Below are 5,744 nucleotides of genomic sequence, written 5' to 3'. Positions count from 1 at the left end.
ATTGTGCAGATATTTGACTTGTTGTCACGCATTCAGTCTTCAGGCACACAAAACAAAACTTCACCTTACATTGAGGACAAACAGAGAGATTTGCAATGTGTCTGGCTGTGTCCCAACACTAAGCCACAGGTGAGTAAGGCATGGATGGAGGGACATGAACTCACAGACTCAAAGGCAGTACTTTTAGAGACTGACTGCAGCAAAGAGGTCTTAAAGAGGTCTTTCTGAGGTCGTGGATGCTTCCCTCAGATAATTCCAGCAGAATTCTGTATCATTTCTTAACGTATCATCTAATGAAACTGAATATTTATTTGCATGTTTCAGAACTGCATTGCAAGAATGTTAGTACGATGCCTCATACATAGAGGTCCGTGGTTTTAATCCACCAGTCTGGAGTTTTTATGTTCTCCCTATGCTACTCAAAAATCTGGCTTCCTTCCAGAGTCCACTGACATGCATGACTGTAAATAGGTTTTACGTGTGCCCTGGCCTGTCCAACCTTAATGAGAAACACATGGGTAACAGCATGACCAGGGACAAAAAGAAAGATTAAACAATAATAAATAAAAAATTTAAAATTTTTGTTCAGTTACATTCATATGTAAGAATGAAAAGCTCCATAGTTCAGCCATCTGTTCCCGTCCACTTATTCAATTCAGGGTCCCCAGCAAAACTGGAGTGAAACGCAGGATAGACATAAACAAAGCACCAGCCTGTCGCAGGCGAGCCTGAAGGTGGATTCGGACCAGGACGTTCTTACAACACGCCACCATCTCTCTGTATAAACAACTGTACATTTTCTCCTGTATTGTGGTGAGCATTTGTTACAAAGCGCCTTTCAGCATTTTAAAAGACGTGACTGAGTGATGAGGGTAGAGGATGCGCTCTCTGGTGCGCAGTTTCCTACCGTTAGAAAACCTCCATCCTCCAAAATATTAAAACAATAACCAGGCAGTCCGATCTAATATGCACATCAACAATGTAGTTATTAAACCACATCGTGCTTTACCTGAGCAGCAGAGCTGTGACTGATCCACTGACTCGAGTAGCGGTTGTTGAAATGACGTGAACAGCGGTGAACTGAGAAGACTTGTGTGGGCTGGAGTATATTTACTAAAGCAGTGGAGTACCATATCTTCAAATGCCTAGAAATAAGATTATTATAGGCTACCAAACGCAGCGACAGATACAACATCAAAGGATGTGCAGACGTGATATATGGATAAATAAAATCCTGTAATCGACACTAAGCCCGCTGCTTCAAAGCGAATGTCTGATCGATTGGCAGAAAAACTGCTGACCACACGGTGAAGGTGAATAATCACGTGATTTATTCTAAATCAAAGACGAGAAACGCCAGACTCCCCTGACACACCGACACTCCATTACTTATCTGATAGCTTCACTACTATCGGCAGAACTGCGCAACTGCAACATCTGCGCAATTACCGTTTTATAATTCTGAAACGATATTATGATATTGAGATATAAGTGATAGAAAAAGCAGATTTACAGACTGTTTTTTAATAAAATGGTTTAACACGAACAAGATAAAGAACAGTTTACTTGTGTAACTCATATCCACACATGACCCGCAGACTCATTTAAAGACTAACGCTAAGCTCTTGGTTTAGGTTTGCTTTGTAAATCATAAGGAGACCATGTGCAGTGTTTTAGATTAAAGTCACTGTAAGAGGAGATAATATTGAATAAACCTGTGCAGTGATTCCAAAGATTCGGTCAACTCGATATGAGTCCAATTCAAATATAACAACTTTCACTCTTATATTTCTGTTACTCCCTCACACTGTAATTGATTAATTGTAGGCCGATTTAGTTGGATTAAGTGTCAATAACATCCACATTATTTTATTCTCATAAATAAACAAATAAATAAAGGGCATGGTTACATTATTGTTTCCTTCTTAAAGCGAAACAAACCATTTCAGACGCATGTTTCCGGGTCTGCTGTATAAAAATTTAGCGTAACTGCGCATAACATTCAGACGGAGACAGTGAAAGGAGCTCGCAGCTTCCCCCACACGATGTGTCGATATGATGTCGCTGTTGTCTCGCCTTCAGGCGGGATGAAAACAGTCAGCGTGTACTCCAAACAGCTGCCCGTGCAACAACCGACGGTGGGCCAGCTGAGGAAGGAAGCGCTCAAAGCGTTTCCCACAGGTAGGCGAACCTCAAATAAGATTAAATAATTAATTAAAAATAAACACTGTAGCAATCTGTTACACAACAAAACAATACATTTAAATCATGCTGCCTATTTTTTAATATTCAAATATCTTAAAATATGATTTGTATGTTTAAAATTATTTTTAGAATTACGATCAGTTCAGTTGTCAGTTGTTGAAACATTATAAACGTGAAACTGACGAAGCTGGTCCATAACCTGGAGACTGTCCGGAAGCACAGACAGTGAAAGTGTTACTAACTGAACTGCTGTTCTCTGCGATGCGGCTTTAACAGAGGCATTTAAATAAGTCCAGTATTTTAATGCCCGCGTTAAAACCTTTAATGCGGGGACATGTAGCCTGTTTATTTATTCTAAGGCTTGCGGAGTAACTTTCTGTTTTCCTTGTGTTCCATGTGTAGAGAAATATTTGGGTGAAATCCGTCTGGTCGTTGAAGGAAACCCACTGGACGACGACTCTGCGTCGCTGTCAGACTGTAAAATCAAGCCCAGCTCTGTTGTGCAGATGGTGACCAAGGTTCACGGAGGCTGACTGAGCTCCATCGTCGAGCTCCAACCGTTTAACACAGACCAAGGACAAAAATGCTTTTGTACGCTGTTAAACCTGTGCAGTTATTTCGAGCTGTTTCTCAGGGTGTAAACAATTCATTAGCTACTTTTTTCTTTTTTCTCTTATTTTTGTTGATAAATTGTGTGGGACACCAATAAAAAATGTAAGGGTACACACGCAATTAAATGCTCCACCCCATGGGCTTCTGTGCTCAGAGCCAAAGATTATAAATAATAAATAATCATGTGGCAATATTATTAGCCACATGATAACCACCAAGAAATGAGAAAATGTAAAGGCACACAGAACAACCTCAAGAAAGTAAATCATGTACTGATTTTTATCATTTGTGCTTTTGTGATGTAAATAAAAACAAACATATACCACTGTACTTGTCATGGACTGGATTGCACTTTTAGATTAGTTAGTTGCAAGTTACGCAAGAAATAAAATTCTGATTTGCTTTGTAGCCTATTACTTCAGACTGTCAGAGTCAAAGTCAGACTGTCATGTATATTATGTAAAATGATACATAAAAGCCTGATACTCATGATAAAGGCCCGTCAGGTACAGTGATTTGTATTTGAGACATTTAAGGACTTTTCGCCCAATTTCCACCAACTGGAAATTATATGTAAGTGAATAAAAAATGTTTAAAAATCATTTAATCTCCATAAAATATAATTCAAAATATACTGGAATCAAACTGAAACAAACTGAAACTGTAAATTTTTTTTTTAAAAACCCAAAGAGATTATTTCTTTAATTAAAACAAAAACTGGTACCTACCCAGCACAACATGATAAATGACAACATTTTAACAATTTGTTTAAATGAGCTGCATGTTTTACATCTTAACTTTTGTTTTAACCCAACAAGGTTTTGCAAAAAGAAAGAATGTGTGTTTAACTTCACATTTAAAATGTATTTTTGAGATTTTACAAATCAGGCATAATACAATTGTAAAGTTCACATCTGGTAGGAAATTTCTCATCAACAAACTACATTTCTTTAGCATTATATTACATGATATATTATTACAGATAAATGCCAACCACAGGTTTCTATGAAACATGTTTAATTTCCTGACTGGTTGACAAGTGGATACTGGAAGTAGCTTAACCATGCAGACCTAGTATAAGTTCAGTGACCTGGCAATCTCCAGTCAGAGTGAAATTCTGGGAATTGTTGACTGGTTTCTGGCAGTTGCTAGGTGAATGTGGGAGCAAAAAGTTATTTTTTTAATATAATTATGATATAGTTTAAAGTGCATCAACTCCAAGGCACTTTCACACCAAAACAAAGTGAAGTTTGATGGCCTTGTGTTGTTACTATTATTTCTTCTGCCATACAGGTATCGATGTCTGTCTGGGAGCTACACCACTAGAGCAAGGTGCAGAAATGCCACTTGTTGTGGTGCATTCGGTGAAGATCTTCAGGCACACAAAGCAGAACTTCACCTTGCAACGAGGACAAACAAGAGATTTACAATGCCTCTTGCTGTGCTCCAACAGTAACCCACAGGTGGGACAGGCACGGACAGAGGGACACCCGTGGACACCCTTCACTGAATCAAAGATGATATCTGGGCATTCTTTTAGCGTCTTTAGTGACTGGTTGCAGCAGCCACGATTTCCACAGCGGTCTTTCCGAGGCCGTGCACCTTTCCACTCCTTCAAACACTGCCAGCAGAATTCAAAGGTCTGTCCTTTTACTGATGTGCACACTTTACAGAGGACATTCAAATCTGATCCATTCTCTCTCGTCACAGCGGATCCGCATCCAGGACACTACACGGAGACCAGAGAATGACATTTAACAATAATAACAAATTTACAGTAAATATAATATGTTAATGAGACACTTACAAATCGGGTGATAAGCATCTGCCTGGCAGCGTTGAATTCCAGGGTTTTTCTGAAGTACTCCGTTTCTTGAGGGTCCAGCAGAGCCATTTTACAAACCTCTGCCAAACTCCACTCAGCACTGCAACCAAACGCACCACACACAAACCTGCTTTCACCCTTTATTGAAATAATGAGACGTAAAAGGATTATTAGACTCACATGTTGGAAACAAAACACAAAACAATTTGATGAGCTGGATTTTTGTTGTTTCAGTTAAACTTACATTAATCAATAAATACCATATTGTGGGTAAGACTTGCTCTGTAATTCATTAACTTATTAGCTAATAAAAGAAATTATATTTATCATTAGCAAAATTTTTCTTGTAGCTAATACCTGCATTGCTAGATATGCAATGGTTTGATAAAACACTGAAAAGGTCACAGCTGGACAAGGTGTAAGTCATTGCACTGAAATCTAAAGTATATGATAAAAATAACAGGTTTCAGGTTAATATTTTTGATACAGGCTTTTACAGCAGTCATTAGGTGCTCATCTAGTTTTTGGTACTTTTGTTTCCAAAGACTTGTGAGATGCAAAAGAATAAGGGAACAAAAGTGGCTGTAAGGTTGTTTAGAAGAGCACGGTTTATCAGTCTCTTAGATGTGTGATTTCTTGAAGTGCTTCACAGGTGCTGGTTCAACTCGAGGTGATTATAGGCCCTAAAATGTTGTGTACACACTGTTGAGTGATGTGTCTGCAGACCAAGTAAAGAGCGCTTGCTGTGTATTATGTTTGAAACAAGATGTGATAATAGATCAGGTATTATTTTCATCACTTACACACACGTGTGTGCTCGTATGTTGTGGTAGGATTAAAAATATTATCAAGGTTAATTTAATATCTAATTTATCCCAAAATCAGAAACCTGGTACCACGCCAGATGCCTTCTGCTTTTATTTACTTAGGTACACTGTTATTTATGCTGACTTTATTTTATCTATTTTAACAAAGTCAACCTTCAGTGGCCTACCTGCTCCAACAACCTGCGACACCAGTTGGTGAGAGAGGTCGGGGTCACAGCGTGACCACAGGACATCTGAGCTCTGAGAGATTTGAAGCCTTCACACAAAACTGAGAA

The sequence above is a fragment of the Pundamilia nyererei genome, unplaced genomic scaffold, assembly GCF_000239375.1.
Source record: "Pundamilia nyererei isolate P.nyererei 1_Seehausen unplaced genomic scaffold, PunNye1.0 scaffold00151, whole genome shotgun sequence".
Taxonomy (NCBI): Eukaryota; Metazoa; Chordata; class Actinopteri; order Cichliformes; family Cichlidae; genus Pundamilia; species Pundamilia nyererei.
The sequence above is the reverse complement of the archived record's forward strand: the minus strand, read 5'-3'. Positions refer to the sequence as shown.